We start from the raw sequence: 19,805 nt of genomic DNA on the forward strand, positions 1-19,805 counted from the left end.
CTTCATGTTAAAAGGGAGGTTTTCCTTCCCATTTTGCCAGCTTCAAGAACTGAATTCAACTGTCTGCTTAACAAGTTGCTACCCTCTGTGTAACGTCTTACACAAAATTTGTGGTTGACTAGAGAAAGCGCACATTTGCTGGGGACGGCCTGCCTGCCTGTAGAGAGCTCTGTAGTCTGATGGAGGCACTGTACAAAGGATGTGGGCCGCTCTTGCTTGTGCTGTTGGTCCGTCAGCCAACCACAGAGAAGAGCAAAGTTATAACACACAAAGAACTGAAGTAAAACAAAGACTGTTAAAAACAGTGAAGTGTCCACTGCAGGCACTGTCTGTGCTTTTTATGCTTAATTTTATTCAAGTTTGTCGCTACCTGCTCTGTTCTCACTAGTCAAACATTCAGCGTTCAGCAGACGCTCACGTCATCTATTTCCACACAGTCAGGACTGCACAGTGTTGGACGACCCCTCTCCCACCTCGTCTGAATGGAAACGTATATGCAGATGAACACATTTGCATGACTATAAATTAGACTTTAGAACCATCAGTTAAATGGTCCAGTTATTCTTAACAAAATGTTAGCTATTAATTAACCAAATAGTATTATAAATGATGATAATATCAAAGGAAATATTTTATCAATCTTTGTATTTTCTTCCACTCATCTGGGGCTGGGTCGCAGGGGCAGCAGCCTAAGCAGGGAAGGTTTAACCCTAAGCCCAGACCCCCTCTCACCACCCACCTCCTCCAGCTTGTGCGGAGTAACACCAAGGCGTTCCCAGGCCAGCCAAGAGATATAGTCTTTCCAGTGGGTCTGCCCTTGGGTTTCCTCCCAGTGGGGCATGCCTGGTACACCCCACCACCCCCCATGAGGAACCCAGGAGGCAGATGCCTGAACCACCTCAGCTGGCTCCTTTCGATGTGGAGGAGCAGCGGCTCTGGAGCTCATCACCCTATCTCAAAGGGGGAGGCCAGGTCTTTCTGTCACTACCCAAATCTTGTGAACATAGGTGAGGGTAGGGACGTAGTTCGACTAGTAAATGAGAGCTCTACTTTTCAGCTCAGCTCTCTCTTCACCGCGATGGACCAGTGCAGCACCCACATCATTGCAGCGGCATATTCCCGAGGCACGTCCCACAGCACACCCCGAGGAACATGGTCAAATGTCTTCTCCAAGTCCACAAAGCACATGTAAACTGTTTGGACAAACTCCCATGCATCCTCAAGTATCCCCGAGAGGGTAAAGAACTGGTCGAGTGTTCCGCAACCAGGGTGAAAACCGTATTGTTTTTCTTGTATCCGAAATTCAACTAACGCACGGACTGTCCTCTCCAGCACCCTAGCATACACCTTTATGGGGAGGCTGAGGAGTTTAACCCCCCCTTTCGTTGAAGCACACCCTCCAGTCATTTTTAAAACATTTTTTAAAAATTGTGGTTGAATGTAAAGCCACAAAGCTTCTGAGAAATATCCAGACAAGCAGGGACATGTAGTGACTGAGGTAAATTTCATTGAGTAGCCTAAAAGAATGCATTACCTGGGGTACCACCTGTCCACTTTGAATGCCAGGTGGATGGAGATACAGGTTATAGATGCTAGCTAACCGCTAGGCCTCGCTTCCACTGACTCAAGTCACTAAACTGGAAACCTTGACTGTATTTGGGCTTTTGGTGCTTTTTGGAACATTTAAGTCCATTTCTGATTAAAAAAGAAGCTCTCAGTCTATGAAGTCTGTGGTCACTTCTGGGTAAAACAACCCCCAACCATCACACTTAACCTTTACAAACTAAGGGGTGACATCATAATGGCTAGGTCTAACTTTTATGTACACCTATGGTTTTACCTCCATGTTATGCAAGAGTAACACTAACAGTGTTTGGAAACCGCAGCTAAACCAATAATGTTGCAACCACAAATTTGCAAACTTGTGGCCTTTGAAACATTGCTTGCAAATGTTGTGAGTGGTCCTTGGACCTGGTCCTGGATTTAATGCAAAATAAAATAGGCAATCGGCAACCTTTTACATAGGAGTAGAAACAGAATATAACCAGTTGGCAGCCATTTGAGCTGAGTCCCATACCACAAAGAGACAAGTCGCAGATGAGTTTGGCTCATCGCCACAGACTCAGACTGATTACAAACCTTGTATGTGGTGACCTGTGCAAACACCTTGCAACTTAAAGCAGGTACCCCGAGGTTGAGGGTGTTGCACCATCAACTTCTGGGGAACCAGTAGCTGCTGCTGCTGCAAATGCTCTCCAAAAGCAATTCAAATTCATATTTTTACTCTAATGTGTCTGAGTTATTAGCCAATATGATTCTCTGTGTGCTAATGGACTAATAATTCAATTTATTCCTAAGCTGTACACCTATTTGTACAGCTTAGGCACCTATGGCTGCTCCAAGGGCCTGGGTTGAGGCCCACTCCAGGTCATTTTCTTTGTGTTGTTATCCCTGCACTGTCTCCTTCTTGTCCCGTCTTGATTTTTGATTCTAAATGTCAAAAGAAAGAATAGATGATCAACCCTCAGCATCAGTTCCAGGGTGAAAATGCCCCCACTCAAAGGGTCACCAAATAGTTTGAGTAGTGTCAAAACAATGTAAATCACATGTTACAGCACTCGTAGGAAATAGATCTCAATGAAATTAAAAACCTACAGAAGACTATAAACGCATTTGTTAAGCCTGATAATTATATATATATGTTAAACCAAAGGCATTAAAAGTCACTTAATGGAACTTGAAGCTCCACTTAGCTCATCTGTGTGGCGGTAGACAGATAGACCCATTACCACTGTAGCCAGCATCCATAACATGAATTAGCATCGATAGTTCTGGTAGGAGAAGCCACAGACAGTGATCATCAATCGGGACTGAGCTTATTAACTTCAAAAACTGCTCCAGGGTGTTAATAAGATGGCTGGCGAGTAGCAAAACATGCTGAGAAGTGCTGTGGTTGTAACACGGTCATGTTCCTGTGTCTAAAGCTTTATCTGTGCACTTCTCTGGAAAAGTAAATCCACACTTTGTCGAAGCTGCTGTGATTGGTTGGCTTGAGTAACGATTTGTCCAAAGATCATGCCTGTGCTGGATGGTCTTTCATTGCCTTTATTGTATCTATAAGACAAATTCCAGGATTCTGTAATTTCTGTAAGTTTCTATAGAAGCAACAAGTTTACTTCCAGTCTCCACGGTTTCAAATAAACTCAACACATGGGCATCAGAGTGGAGCAAGTGCCAAGTTAGATTCAGCACAGGACAATAAATAAAGCTTATTGTAGTGCTTTCCATCATTATTTTCAACACACCAACATATTTTGGTAGAATGGTGATCCGCCAGAGTTTCAGAGACCAGAGATTCAAATGCCAAACTGCACTAAAGCTGTTCTGGAGGAGCACGGTAGCACAGCACATTAAAACGCCTTCTAGTCCATTTTCCTTTAATTTGTCACATGTCTAAATATTTGTAAGAAGGGGGAAAAAGTTCCGCTGTGATGGTAGAATTATAAATTCCTGGCAGGAGTGGACAACCAGCGTACAGAGGTCCGGCCTAGCCAGCTGCTGAGAGCTGCCATTCCCAAAGAACTGAGTGTTTGGCAGGGGACGGCGTTGAGACACACTGGGTCCCCTCCTTCAGCCTGGAGCTCTGCGAGCTCTACTTATTGGAGGAGAGGAGAGAGCTCAGCCCAACGGGAGGCTTTGCTTGTCAGGCCCTGAGCGTGCTGAGTGTGTACTTGTCGCTGTGTGTAAGTCGGCGTGCCAGTTTGTCTGCACCGTGTTGTGCTTATGTGTGCGAGCGCCCACTCCAGCTGCAGCGAGATTTATAACGTGGCACACATGTGTGAGTGCGAATGTGGATTCTGTCACCCACTGGGCCTCACACACATTCCAAAATAAACGGCTCCCACCGAGGATTACTATCGATCCGTGCGGAGCGCTCGGCTGCATTTGGAAAGAGAGAGTATGCAACTTCGTGTCTCTCTCACTCTCTCTCTCCTTCTCTCAACCCGACCTGTCTTCTGAGGAATGTTACGTGTCTGCATGTCTGCAAAAAAAAGAAAGAAAAAAGTGTACGGGATGATTTGGAAACACAGTCCACTAAAGTGTTACAATGACAAATCACTGCTAGCTGTCTTTCAGACGTGCGAGGCTGGGAGTGTGCGCACGTGAATGTGTGCGAGAGGGCTACAGAGACAGGGAATGTTAAAAGGAGACGGGGAGACTCTTACACCTCCCTCTCACTTCTTTTTTCCTCTGTGAACTTAGAGAAAATCTTTTCCTTGTCAGACTTGAGGGAGAGACGGGATGAGGAGGAGGGGGGAGAAAGAGAGACGATGAAAAGCAGAGAAACACACATGGAGAGGCAGCACAGAGAGAGGAAATAAAGAGGCTATTTGACAGCCAATACGCCTGCCTGTTTCCTGTCACCCACATGATTGCTGACCCACCCCTCCGCCCGGCCAAAGCCTCTGGGTAGACAGGCAAAGATGGCAGCCCCATTTAAAGAATGAAGTATCATGAATGGATGGATAGCTCCTAGGCTGCTCAGCGTCTGCGAGCTTGTGTGTGTGTCTGAATGCGTGTTAACAATAGCACAGTGAGTTACTAGAACTGAGTCATTATATTAAAGTCATCTCATAATTTCGGAAGTATATAATGTGAACAAGCAGATAAGGAAAGCAAATATAATTGAAGAACACAGGAAATTCTTGTCAAACTACAACAACAACAACAACAAAAAGAGGCATCTGTGGAAATGCAGGGTTGCCAGGTCTTTGTGACCAAACCACCGCAGTGAGCTATCAAAACCGGTCTCTGTCCAGCCATATATGCAGATTTTAAAGCCCGACAGGATCCCAGATGTCTTGTAATATCAACAAAGCAACACTAAAAATGCAAGATTCCCTAAACAGCTCCTTAGCTCGGTTCAAATCTTTATTTGTCAGGGACCGTGCACAGCTACGTTCCAGTCTGCAGTCCCAGAGCAGACAATGCGTGTATAGACTTTCACCTTGGTCCTAAAATAGTCTAATGTGATGAGTTACAGCTTATGTATATGTATGCAAAACAGCTCTACCCATCGAGCAGACAAAAAAGTAACCTGTGGCAACACTTCAAAAGTAGCTGGATTTCGCTTAAAAACCACAAATCTTCTTTAACTCTTAGGCCCAATCTCCACACTCATGGACTCGCAGACTTTGAGGAGCACTCCTGCTAAGACCATGAGGACTTAAGGCTGTCCCACTGTGAAATTGTCAAGTGCACGAGGGGCTCTCTCACAGACGTTTTGAGCCTTTCATGCACACTTTTCTGTAAGTCCAAATTTCTGCAGCCTTTGCCTATAGGGGAATTAGCTGCAGTTCACAGCGTTGTGACATTAAATGCAGGGTTACCAAGAGAAGCCTGAAATCATGGAAATAAGCACCAATCAACCCTGACATCACGAGAAAATACGTCTACAGGAATTCAGAGGAATTTAAAAATATACTATGTTGCACTCCCAGTTTATTTCAGACAGCAAACTACTAGATAAACGTTACCCTAAAATAAGCAAAAACCAACAAACATACATATTATGTTAATAATTATAGACTACTTGAATCCAGTCATTTTTGTGTGTTGTGTTTTATGGTTTAGTTGCATTTTACCCAGTTGCATCCTGTTAAAATTAGCACTGATTTCAAACTCTTGACCCCATAAGAATTTTCCCTGCAGTTTATTGTATGGACCAATAAAGGACTTTTTTTTTTCAGGCACAAGAAACATTTATTCAGTGTAGTTGTTTTACTTATTTGCTTTACTCGCTTATGGTAACAGATGGTTGTTGCTCGTGGCGTCCCAAACCAACACGTTCTCACTCCCAAAGCGTAACATTTTACGCTAGGTGACAAATCGTCGGTATATTGCGCTTTCGGCCACCCAACATGTCTTTATGTTACGAGTTCGGAAAAATGAGGAATCAGTCTACACATGTGCGTTTATTTTACTTAAATCGCTTTGGAAAACACTATCTAACACATTTAAGGTGGCGGTTACGGTTAGGGACAAGATCAGGGTCAGGGCTGGAATACACGGCTGGAACGTGTGTTATCGCGGGAGCGTCATTCTATTCGATTTCATCCACAATTCGGCGCGTAGCATAGGAACGCAGACGGTGTCATGGTCCTGGGTCAGTGTTTTTGATTGTTGTACTTTTACTTTTGATAGTTTTATGTATTATGACTGTTGTGTTTTGGTTTCCCAGGGTTTAGCTGTGTTCCCTCTGGTTGGTGTCATCCCTGCCTGTGTGTCCCCTTTAGTGTAGTAAGGTCTCCGTGTTTAGTTCGCGTTTCTTAGTCTGTGTCTTTGCGTGTATGTGTTCCTGTTTTACTTTGAAGGTCCCTGTCTGATGTCAGTGCGTTCTGTTTACGTTTCCCTGCCTCGTCAGCTGTGATGTCTTCCAGGTGTGGTCCCCTCCTGTTTCCCATCCCTTGATTCCTGGTGTGTGTATTTATAGTGTGTGTTACCTCGTCCTCGTTGCTGGTTCGTCTGCGTCTCTCCGTCTGTCGTGCCTCCCTGCATCTCTTTCTGTTTTGTTTCTGTTAGTTATTCCCATGGAACGCCTCAGGATGTGACAAATCGTCAGTGTGTTACGCGTCGGGAGTGAGAACGGGCTGCCCAAACATGTGTGTTGCCCTCTGGTGGTCGAACTATGCAACATCAAAACTTGTAAAATGGTTGAAGGGTGTTTCCCTTGTCAATTCATTCATTCATTGGCAGTTATACATGCTGATATCATGACACGGGCAAATAGCTAATATCTGCTGATAATATCAGCTCACAGATAAACCAGTCAGGCTCTACTTGTTTCAGCTAGTAAAGACCAGCTGGGAATTGCTGGTACAACTAAAAACTAATTAGCTCTTGGAGTTTTGGGGGCGCTGGCATTGTTAAACAAAGTAGAACCCAATAATGCAAGCAGTTTGTCATGTTCTCGCTATCCACAAAGATATTGGAGATTTATTTGGGTTTCAGGTGGATGCAGCAATGTAGTTTGTGATTAGAAGTGTTTAGTTGAGCATAATTTAAATCATCATGAGTGATGCCACAGTCACAATATGTAATTAACTGGTTGTCAGCATGCTGACCCAAGATGGAGCTGCTTTGAAACACAACACATAAATAAGTAAACATGTATTTTTGTGGTTAAAGAACACACATATTAATAGAGGGCATCAATGCATACACAGTAAACCGAAATACCATAATTTGTACTGTGGCACATCTGGAGGAAGTCTGGCTTGCATGATTAGGTGTCAGCCTAGCGTAAATGCAGTCTGTGGATTGGCAACACCTGCAGTTTAGTTAATTTTATCTGACAATGTTGTGATCATAAAATAATATGTTTGTCTGTAGCAGCAGCTTGGGTTTCTTTAACAGACTCTCTCCATTTCTCCTTCCCTATCGTGCTGTTCTGTTGCAGTTCGGCTGTATATGTGTTAAGCGGCAAATGAAATGGATCACTGAAATGTAATTTAAATGAACTGTCAATAATGACAGACATTTATAACCACTTAATTAAATGTTCCAGTCCCACTGTGGACAGGACTGCTAAAACAAAGAACCTCTGCTACCATTTCTAATAATAATATACAAATAAAATACTAAAATAGCATCCAGTATTGAGTTAAATAGTAGTCCTCTTTTGAAGACACAAACACTATCAAAGACCAAGCTTCCAGGTTTGAAGGTAACGTAGAAGTATCTTAACTCAGCATTCATCTAATGGAGACCAAAATGACTTCCAGTCCTGCAGAAGTCTGCAGGAAGTCCTTCATTGGCTCTGAACTCTGTAAACGGTTTCCTGATGAGATTATGGCCTCAGTCATTCATTTCTGCTTATATTGATTAAAAAATTAAGTCAGTTTTATAAATTATAGTCATTCTAAGAAGTAATTCGCCAATGAGAACGTGGTTTCACAAACAGATCTGGTCTAGGCCATCACAACAAAATGACAACAGCGAAAACATTCAACTGGAGCTTCATAATAGGACTTTACTAACCAGTGGGTGACATCGATCTATTAAACTGTCCAAGTTTGGAGCTAGCCTCGAGTGGCTATTCATGGAACTTCCAACAGGGCATATAGCAGTTTAGTTATTTTAGAGAGCACATGGACATAAAAACCAGATCAGCTGGTTGTTGTTTTTTGCATCCCAAATGTGTGCTGCCGGCACAGAATTTGCCCTCTGGTGGACAAACTGTGCAACATCAACACTCGCGACATGATTGAAGGGTGTTTCTCCTGACTCTTTTATATTTCTTTATTTTTATTGGCAGTTTGAAATGCTTATACCTATAAATGAGTCCAGTACAGTCCGTTCTTTAGCCCCAGAGGTTGCTGCCTAGTTTTTCAAACCCTGCTGTATTTGATAAAATATGCTTTGTGTGGCAAAATAGGTTGTAAGAATCTTTTTCTTCACCGCAAGTTAGTTTTTCATGTGGGCACATTTTCATAACACTAAGGCTTTTTCTTAATGTGTTGACATGATCTTCCTGTCTGGCTTAACCCACCAGAGCCTGGAGCCAGTGCCAGGCTAATTCACATTGTGGCTAAGACTAGCCAAGAAATACAATGACTACACTTGTCTACTTACTTATTATGATAACCACAGACTTGGAGATTAAAAATTTGTGTGCCAATAAACACTGGGGAACTTTAGCTGTCCAAATGCAGTGGGACAACAATGCTTCTTTTTTCCATCCTATTGCTGATTGGCTGTTTGATGACAGGGGCGGAACAAGAACAATTCAGCATTTCAATTATTAAATAAATTCCTGCTGATTTTAATCCGAATTCTGAACTGAACGGACTCTTTGCTGAAATTACCCATCACTCTACATGCCAAACACACTTGGTCCTCTGGTGCTGGATCAAAGTAGTAACCTGACTGATTTAATCACCCGGGTTATATCTGTGTGATCAATAACTGACGTAGTTGACTGCATCATTAGTGACTATAGTAAACCTGTAATAAATGCTCTATTGGTGTGTATTTTTACGGCAGTGAATGACTTGATCCCAGTTTCAGTCTTAAAACTTACAAGATAACCAGTAGCTGACGAGTAAAATCATCACACATATCTTGTTTAGCTGTGCTGCTACCTGGACTCTGTTTTTCCTTCACTGTCTTAAGCCTCGGCTCGTCTCTCCTCTCCCAGGCTGTTTGTGGGGCTCAGAGATAAGATCTCCCTCAATAGCAAACTTTGGAAGACATCTTAAAGATCCCCCTCTGTCGCTTCAGCTTAATGCAGCCCCCTAGGCTTGCAATACAAGCACACATGCAAACACGTACACACACACGGCCTCCCTCTAATAATAGGGGCACGGCGAAGCAGCCTGGATATGAGGGCCTGTAAACACACTTCATTCTCCCAACACTCGTCTTTGATCTTTATTAAACAAAACAGTTTCCTTGGTGCGTTTTGAGCTCAACTTGAAGCACCGCACTTTGCCCGCTTCCATTTCCCCGCCCATATATATAAAAAGAGAGCACATTTGGATTTCCTTGCTGTGGGCTCTCAGTGGGCTGATCACTGCCACGTCTGTCAGATTCATTAATTCAGAAGTGTGGCAAGCAAGTTCTGGTGAACTGTTTCTGGAGGCTACGTGTTTACATCTCAAAGCACCCTATTTTGCATATCTAATGAAGTTTACTCTATTTTTAGCAACGTGCAGGAGTGGTAGGCACGCATTACTTATGTTATTGAAGGGTTTAAATGGATTATCAAAGCTGCTTTTTGCCCGTCAAAAAACCTGCTCAGTCAAAGTTCTCACTACTCTGGCTGTTTAACTAAGGTGTTCAAGCCTTCCTGTTAAGGGTTCCTGCTTCCTGTGTTCACAGGAAAAAAAAATAAAAAATCATGTCCTTCAGTTTCTGGATCCCATGGTCCATAATGATCTGATCTCTGTCTCCCATAGGCGGGCCGTTGCTATGGTAACCTGATGACGCTCTGAGGCAGGATGGGGAAAGGAGAGGAGGGAGGGGGAGGGAGATGAGGAAGACGGTAGCTGCACGGGAGATTAAACGAGTTCAAGAAGATGACTCACTCTGTTAGGAAAGAAAGGCGTACGCCATATTTTAATAAAGGTGCTGTACTTCTGCCTCACACGGCGACGCAGTCAAGTTTTTCTAAGTAGACCCGAGTGAACCCCGTGTGTGCGTGTGCCTGTGTGCGTGAGAGAGAGACAGAGAAGGTAAAGGAAGCGGTGTTAAGGCTACTTGACATGAGCAAATGAAAATGTGATTTATGACCCGGGCAAATGCGTCCAACGGAGCTCAGTCTAGTTGATGTGCAAAAGGACAGAATGCCCCTCCATCCGCCATCTATAACAGCTTCTACTCCCTTGCATGACTCCCTGCATCTGCCTCTCTGCCCTGCTGTTGCCATAGCGACCACTTGGGTACAGAATCAAAACAACTTACTGGCTTAAAGATAAATAAATAAATAAATAAAATCCCACATTTTAGCTTTGGATGTCATAATGGCTAAACGAACCTTTTGTTGAATAGCCTTCTTATGTTCTAATACTTAATTATTTGTATCTACGTCACAAGGATATATATCTATAAATCTATATCTATATAGATAGATATATTAGTTCCTTAATTTAGTAATGTTTGTGTGTTCAAAATGCATCTTACTGAAGATTTAGAAGATTTATTATTAAATCAAAGGTAATATGATAATCATTATACTTTAATATTATCATATTACCTTTTTTTACTGCATTTTTTTGCTACATATGTGTGTGTGTGTGTGTGTGTGTGTGTGTGTGTGTGTGTGTGTGTGTGTGTGTGTGTGTGTGTGTGTGTGTGTGTGTGTGGTAAAAAACTGGTGAATGAATCGTCTTGTTAAGATTATAGACGATCTTTGGACATGTCTTCCGTACACAATGGCATTCTTTCAGGGAACAGAGCTCTCTCTAGGACCCAGGGCGGGCACCGGGGGAAGTCCTCTGCTGCTTGCTGCTGCTGGCGGGGCAAAGCAGGCACAGCACAGGAACACACACATCCACGCGCGCGCACACGTACACAAACTTGCGCATACACACGCTCACCGAGCTCTTCTCCGACAGTAGAGAGAGGGAGAGCGCGAGCTCAGAGAGGAATAAACAGAGGGAGAGAGCGAGAGAGACCATAGGAACGCAGAAGCGGCTTGTGTGTGTGCGTGTGTGTGTGTGTAGGTACGCTTGCTCGGCGGTTAGAAACGACTGGCTGGGCGGATATGGAGGGGCTCGGGAAAAACGCTGGGAACTGACCGAGTACCGAAACGAAGAGTGAAAGAGGGAGAGAGGGAGAAGAAGGACTGACGGATAGCACGGTAGGAAGGACGGAAGGAAAGGAGGAGAGGAGGAGAGAGAAGTCTAAAAGAGGAGAGGAAGAGTGTGAAGAAGGGGCTCGTCTGGAACACAGAAGGATCCTAAGGTGACTTTACTGGGCTTTTTGTGGCATTAATGCAGGTCTGGCAGAGGTGTGTGTGAGTGTGTGTGTGATGATGACATGTGCTGCACGGCTCTGCACTTAAAGGGAAGTGCTGTGGAGGTGCGTGTGCATGTGTGTGTGTGTGTGTCACTGTAAGTATGTAAGTATACAGGTGTGTGTGTGTGAGAGAGAGAGAGAGAGAGAGAAAGAGAGAGTTATGAAGGTTGTTTTCCACAAGCTAAAAAAGGGGCCAAAGTGAGCTGAAGTGACCGCTGTAAACTGGAGTGAAGGGATCAAAAGGAGTGGATACTTTTTAAGGGAACAGTGTGATCTCATTCCAACACAAACGCACTTTTTCTTTTTCCTGGTAGGCTACTTTAGGCTGAAGGAGAGAAAAATAGGGGCAAAACACTCTCTTTAAGTCCGTTTTCCCCTTTCTTTCACTGTGTGTGTGTGTGTGTGCGCGCGCTCAGGTGTTTGGAGTGCAGCAGGTAACACATCACTTGGCGGCGACGAAACCAAGGCTGAATGAATGTTGTTTTTCCCAAGCTTGAAGGAGGCTTGATAAGTAGTAACAGCTTCTGAAACGTGTGTGTGTGTCTGTGTGTGAAATAGAGAGGGAGAGAAAAAGTGTGTGTGTGTCTGTGAGCCATAGACGGCAAACAGGTTGACGGAGGCAGATCTGATCAGACGCACAGCAACAGAGGAGAGAGCATGGCACAGGCTGAGCAGCAGCACATTGGATTACACACACGCGAATACACACACACACACACACACACACACACAAGCTCTGTGGCCAGGAGAACAGCTGGGAGAAGTGTGTGTGTGTCTGAAAGCCTTACACTTAATGCATGCATCTGCTTTTTCACATGCAGGAATGTTTGCCTTTGCATTATCTTATGTGCCACTGTGTGTGTGCGTCCTACTGAATTTGCGCAAATTAAGTAGGACGAGGGTTTTGTCGTCTCTCTCAGACAGACGGCGTGTGTCTCTACCTCCGTCACACCCCCCCCCCCCCCCCCCCCCTCCTTCTCAACCCGGTCTGGAGACAGGAGGTGGAGGAGGTTTGGGGAGGGGAGGAGATCAGTTGACCAAGAATGAGGCAGATGAGAAGATTAATCCAGTAGCGAGAAATGAGACAGAGACGGAGGGGAGAGGAGAGGATGATGGAGATTTTAGGACAGCAGCAGGGGAAGGAGGAGGAGGAGAAATGGAAAGAAAGCAAGAGAGGATGGAGCGAAGGAGACAGGGGGGCTGACATGCTCTCTCCAGGAGTGCTGCGAGAGCTGCTCATTCATAATTCACCTCCATGGCAAACATTCATTCACATATTGACCCCCCATGGCTGAGCTCAATGGAGTTCTCGCCCCTCCACCTCTCACTGTCTCTCAATGGACACCCCTGTGGTGCGACGTTCAGTTAGCCCGCTTCTTTTTCACTTTGGAGACAGTTGAAGCTCTCAGACGAGGCTTATGCCGCTTTTGTCCGTTATGGCCGTTTTGACGCCTTTAGTTTTTCCAGCTGGAAGCTCTGATGGGAGATTGAACTGTGTAAATTGAATATTGAATTCAGACTCCACCCTAGACACAGATAATTGGTATGGATGGATCAGTGGGTTAGTGCTCTCAGCACAACTGTTGTTTGTCTGATTCCCTCAGCACAGCTAAAACAGCCCATAATGGATCTATAATTCATGTGTGAATGAATTGAGTAGTATGCAGTTTGAATACAGTTTTTATTGGATGTCATCTCGTGATTTATTCAACATAAACACTCAAAAAAATGGCAGTTTTAATATTTCTCGTTGCACTGGTCAGGCTCAGAGCTACGCAGTAAGCGCTCTGGTCAGCTGTGGCTTTGAGCCACGTGTGTGTCTGAAATGCACCGTCAGAACAAAGTATACAGCAGAGGCTACAGCACATTTAGTTCTGAAAGGTAAACACTACAGAAGTGCACCTTATCAGCAAAAGTGAGAAAAAAAATGTCCTGACTTCTTAAGTTTTATAGGTGAAAAGAGGACACAGCACGAAGGTAAACTGGCGGAAAAAAAAAATGGAGAAAAAAAGTACCAGATTATAGTTAAATCAGCTGTTGTGCTGTGTGAAGATATGGCCCATATCTGGGCTCAGAGCAAGGCAGTGCACAGACGACGATCGCACTGCTACTTCCATTGTAAAGAGTTTGATTCCTGCCTGGTCAAACTAAATATGGTTACACTATTTATATTTATTGTTAGCCAATATCCTCATTGTAAACCCTTGAATTTTACCATGTAGCAAAACTTTCTTCCAAAATACATTGATGCATAGACACAGGTGCAAATATAATCACTACTTTGTGTAATGGAGTACTTTTTTATTAAGAAATTTCCACTTAAAGTGGACATCTGTGGTCCGTGATCTGGTTTGTAGTAACTGGATACTATATTGAAATATTTTTGTTTCAAACTAAATATATCTGTATACAAGAGAGAATTATGTTTTACTGTTTAGTCCACTCTGCCCTCAGTGGAGCATTTGGCTGGTGGCAACATTTAGAAATGAACTCAACACAGGGGCAAACACTGCAGTTCCTCTAAATGTCCACTTGGGGCATTCCCCATAGACGCCAGTGTTAAAATGCCGAACTTAACAACGTTAAAAAGCACGTTCAGAGCCTGGGTAGAATATGTTTTTGGTCTTTATGGTTAATTTCCTCTTCATAACTACTGTACAGAGGCGGAGCCTTTTGAAGTGTTATTAATGCTTAAAGTGATTAAGTATTATAAGCATGGCTGCAATGCGCGGTGGATGGTTGCCACGACAAGCAAGCGTTGCCGGTAGCTGTTGGGTAAGCGCCACTTGAGCTAATATGAGTCACCACACTGGAACTTTGAAGTGAATTCAGACAATAATAATTCAGACAATTATCTGACGGTATGAGTTAGAGTCATTTTAACCAACAGAAATTCCAAGAAGTGAGTGCTCCAGTTTTGAGAAAATTAGCATTTTATGGACCTTGCTAACCTAGCAGCAAAAATAGCAAAGCTGACCCTGAGATTGGCGACAGCTACAGGAGAAGCTACAGCCACCTCTTGTGTAGAGTTATACAAGTTTTATATTTCCACCTCTACACTGCTAAATTCTCTGAGGCAACATAAGCCCCTCTTGATTGTACGCTACAGGTAGGCGCTGAAGTAAAGTGTGGTATTACAAAACAGCACAGGCCAGGGCTAGCTGAATAGCATGCTAGCTTCATTTGATATCTCTGCATATTTTGCCATAATGTCAGGACTGTTAACTAACATGCTAGTTTATGAACTGAGATTATTTTTCTCCTACTTATTTCCACTCAGAGATGAAAAAAGAGCTTTTGTTTCATTAATGTTGGAATCACAGACTGTATATAAAAGATGGACATAGTTATTAAAGTACAAAACAGTCTATGAGAAAACAGCCTTCAGCTCCCGTTCTCTGTCACCTTGTCAATGTTTTTTTCTCAACACGTTTATGGCTTATGGTTTATTTAAATCTTACTGAATAAAACATTCAAATTTTGTGAATTATTTTCCCCGTTAGAGTCAAAAGCTGGACAAAGCAGGATGAGCTGTTCTGTGTGACTGACACTCAATTATCCAGTGAGTGTCACAATCAGATCTACCTGTTGTTGTTATATGTGGTATCTGGTTTCAAAAATGCTCAGGTCTGCTAACCAGTGGGTCAGTTATACAGTCTATGCTTGTAATCCGTAGTCCACCACGAGACGCTAAAATACTCCCACTCGCCGTATCTTTTTACTTAACAGCTGCAAAGCAGCTCCAAAAATAATTGAACTTCTTAATAGCGATTTTTAAGCACCCAACAGTGCCCCGAGATTCAGTGTTGTCCCAGCTGACTTCAGATCTTTTAAAACTCAGTCAGGAACTCCTGACTCTGAAAACACTGATAGCAAGCCGGGAAAATTTTTAGCACGAGCCATTAAGCAAAAGCATCTTTAACGCCGTCGCCTCACTGGTAAATGCACCAACTGTGATGGGAAGTGTCTTTTGATTCTCTCCTGAATAAAGCATCGTCAGTTGGCAAATATGCATGACAACAAATTAAATATGTGACTTTTAGATATACCGTGAGTTTTTATTTATTTACAAGAAACAACTTGTAAACTTGAACTTGTGGCGGTGCTTTATTGATTGCAGTGAAGAAGAAAGCCGCTCCTTCTGTGTGTTTGCGGTAATCGTTGTATTTCAGGAATTATTTATTAGTTAATGACTGAGCCCGCTGTGATTGATTAGGGCTGATGAACTTTGCCTTTCATGCACAGGTTCATATGTTAATGCAACCGGAGAGTTAAAAGACGGGCTGTAAATTGCAGTGGAAACGCAGCCGGCCAAAGTAGCCGAGATGGCTTAGAAGAATAATGCTCCTCTGTATCCCCCAGGTTATAATTGTCTTCAATAGGCCTCCTGCTGATTTGAAATGGACTCATTGTCCACAGTGCTGGGCACCTCTGCTCAATTAGCCCCTCTCTCCTTAAGTCCTGCTGAGCTATTGGCGGTCGCATCCTTAGATAGTGCACGCACATAAATGCTCACTGACACACACACACAAACGCGCACGCGCAGCATCGTGCATAGAAAGACGTCAGCGGGTGTAAAAATAGAGCTCATAAATAGGGGGAAAAAGTGTTTTATGTTTACAAGGGGTGATGTCATGTTTGGTGTAGATCCATAGCTGACGAATCGGAGGGCAGCTGTGGCGAGTATCAGTCTGCTCGGCTTTGGCTCTGCGATCTGGCGATTTTCTTTTTCGGTGCTTTTAAAGGAGCGGCGTTTAAGGAGTTGCAGTTTAATGTGTGTGTGTCTGTCTGCTTGTTTGTGCGTTTTCAGCGGCAGAGGCATGCACACGGTGACGCTGCTCTGGTTGCCAAGCAACACAGGAACGTGGGTGGAAGGATTTCCTGTCCTTAGGAAGCTTTGTTTATAAGTGGGGGGGCGAGCGAGTGCGCGCGTGTGTGCAGATTTCAGTGGTACGCTTGAGTGCCTGTGCGTTTTTAATGCACTCTTTGCCTCAAGTCAAAGTGCTACATAAAAGTCATCTAGGACACACACACACACACACACACACACACACACACACACACACACACACACACACACACACACACACACACAGGGAAAAGGCAAAAAAGGCCCTTTTTTAGTCTGAGTTGGATTTGCGTTGCATAACTCCTCCAGCCGGTCTGTTTGCGGCACTCTGTCTCCTTCTCTTCTACCCCAACACTCTCGATATGTCACAGCCGCCACGCTCACGCCAAGCTGCCTCCCGCTGATGATGTCATCAGCATGCCTCACTTTATGTTTCCTCTCGCACATGAGATTGCAATTATGTGCCCTTCATGCAATCACAAAAAAACAAAACAAAACCCAAAAACCCGTGCACGGCGTGCCTGTCCTGCAGGCGTCGGACCCCGTGATTACGTAATTGACATTGAGTGAATGGGATGACGTCAGCTTGGCTCTCTCTGACTCTCCTCTCTCTGGCTAGTTACAGTGATGTCATAAATGGATGCAGCCATACACTGCTTGTGTGTGTGTGTGTGTGTGTGTGTGTGTGTGTGTGTGTGTGTGTATGCTGGCATGCAAAAGCATGTGTGAAGACAAAAATGACCTCAGGAGCCATCTGATTTATATAATGACATTACTCCTCCCCCTTTTTTTTCTGTTAAAGTGAAGATACTTTACAGCTAATGGATACTTTTTGGTATTGTATGCATCGTTCATAGACACACACACACACACACACACACACACACACACACACACACACACACACAGTGTTAGAGCTCGTTACAGCCCCCTGAGAGAGGCTTCTATTTGAAATGGATACCCCAGTGTCTCGCGACGGGTAACTCCATCGCCTTGCTGCCCTCCATCTGCGACTGTCTGACCTTTGTCGATTCTCATCCCGAGATTCGCCGACGACTGCAGGCAGGCAGTGAATGAAAAGGGAGAAGAGATGGTGCTGGGTCGTCTCCACGGATACTGTACTCGCCAGTTCTTATTTTAGCAAAAGAAAACACAGCGTCACGGAGAAAGAGTGATTTTCTTTTCTTTTTTAGCGGTTGGCCTTCTTCAGTGCGCCACAGAAATATCTGTTTTTAGCTCTCCGTTTGAGCTACAGGGTTTTTAAGCACAGAGGAAGACTGCTCTATTTGTGTCTCGGGTTGAACAGGCCGCCTGTTGTGTTCTCCAAGTGTTGTGGTTGACGCTCTGAACATCAGCCATCTAAATCTGGATCGGAGAACTGGGAGCTTTTAACGGACCTGAATACACACACGCAGACGTGCACTCAAACACACTTTGTCTTTCTGCTGTCCTCTGATAGTTTTTTCTCGTTCCAACCTCAAACCCCAAACCGTGGGCAAATCACACCGCACGGTGGCTTAAAAGTTTATGAACCGGGAAGCAAAACACACACACACACACACACACACACACAAGAATGCTTTAAGTAGACACACTCGTGCAGACACACAGAGAAACACAAAATATGCAGATTTTCCCCAATAAACTGATTAGCATTAGCTCAGCCCTGCTAAGGCCAAACCACAAACAGAGTACTGTACATAACCGCGCAGCAGCTTAACACTGAACAGGACTGTTTGATACCACTGCGCAAATATACACACACAAGCAAGAAAAATACACACAAACACACAAGACCATAGCAGCACAAGCAGATCATGAACGCTGTCCAAGCGAAGTCCGCTTCAGCTAGTAACAGTTCGACATAGATACACAACCAAACTGATTATATACACATGCGCGCCCCCCCCCCCCCCCCCCCCCGGAGTCTTAGGGCCTTAGTCAGCGTCTGTGTCCGTGCGTGGGCCTGTTCCCTGGCAGGGTGAGGGGAAAAAATACCTTCCCATATGATGTAAACACCAAAGTCCCTGTTTGTGTGTGTGTGTGTGCACGCATGCTTTTAACACTATGTGTATGCGTGTGTGTGTGTGACTGGCACCCTCTGAGATAGGATTCGCTCGCTGTGACAGTTTTCCAAATTATTCCACAACACAGTGCAGTTTCTTTTTAAAGATAAGTTTCTCTGCCATCTCTGCTTTGTTCCACTGCACACAGCGGAAAGGAGAAAGACGGAGTAGACAGAGGGGCTGACGTGTGACATCACTAACCAAATGAAGGCAGTGAGGTTAAAAAAAAGGAGAGGCCACTGCTTTTAACTCGATTCATAAAAATCTCTATTATTGATTTTGTGATGGTTTTAGTGCAGGCAGCACTTTGTTTTGACTAATGCCAAACAAGAGGACTTCATTATTTCTACTGTTTTATAGGAAATATAATTATTGAGTCTTCAGCAGGTCCCTTGGTTTTTGTGGGGTTTTTTTTTTTTGGTTTAATAACGCGCATGACTCACACGTTAAATGTGTGTGTAGTGAAGAAAATGTCACTGGCAATTATTGCTACAGTTAACTCAACGAAGAGCTGTTAGTTAAAACGCAGCATATCCTTTGTGGGGTTTTCATTTCAGGGCTGTCAACGAATATTCTGCATACGATAATGAATCCTGATATTTGACTGTTCGATTGTGGAACGAAGTTGAAGTGAAGGCAGGTAGAAGGCAAAGGTGGAATAAAAGATGCAGGTAACACACAGAGATGTATAGATGCAGATTGGAGAGGAGCGTGCAGTGAGTAGCTGAGCCTCCTGTCATTCGTGAGCATACACGTATCAGCTGGTCAACTGTAAATGATGGCAGATGCTCTTAATCCTCTGAGGACTACAAAAGTCTCGAGCCACCTTTCATTTCTTTATATTTTGCTTTCAAGGAGCCAGACTTTCTGGTAGTTTTTTAAAGTGGTCTTGAGCAATAGTTCTCCAGGCTTTCTGAAGGTCTTTCAAAGTTTTTCCTTGGACGCTGTCTGCTTTTCAATCATTCAAGCTTAAAAAAAAGCACCTTACTCAAGAGATGAACCAGTGTTATATCTACACATAACAGACAGCTTAGCAAAGAACCAATTTGAAATTGTGTCTTTAGGCACTTTGTTACTAGCAGCCTGTCACATCATTTGTTCTCATTTCTTTAGCAATGGGAACACAGTTTGACAGCCACATCATAGTATTTTTGCACCAACAAGGTGATTCCCAAAGAGCTTTTAGTTGAAAATCTAGCATATCTCAGCACAGTGTTCAGTTTATCCTTAGAAATGTGAGGAAACCGGACAAGTGAAAGACAAAAGAAGAAGTGGCAGACCTAAAAAAGAAAACTGCCTACAGCAGATAAACAGCATCTGAAAGTCATGTCCTTAAGAAATAGGAAAAAAGAAACCCAGCAAAGACCTGA

At 43.8% G+C, this 19,805-nt stretch overlaps 1 protein-coding gene across 1 annotated transcript in view; it reads left to right on the top strand.

Annotated features, from left to right (window-relative positions):
- Positions 1 to 11,025: 11,025 nt before the first annotated feature.
- ches1 (checkpoint suppressor 1) overlaps positions 11,026 to 19,805 on the top strand; it is a 63,921-nt gene continuing 55,141 nt past the window's right edge. The window contains exon 1 of the mRNA XM_080883228.1: positions 11,026 to 11,466. The gene's annotated coding sequence lies outside the window, so the exon portion shown is untranslated. The remainder of the gene's footprint in view (positions 11,467 to 19,805) is intronic.

Source organism: Rhamphochromis sp. 'chilingali', assembly GCF_963969265.1.
Source record: "Rhamphochromis sp. 'chilingali' genome assembly, chromosome: 5".
Lineage (NCBI taxonomy): Eukaryota > Metazoa > Chordata > Actinopteri > Cichliformes > Cichlidae > Rhamphochromis > Rhamphochromis sp. 'chilingali'.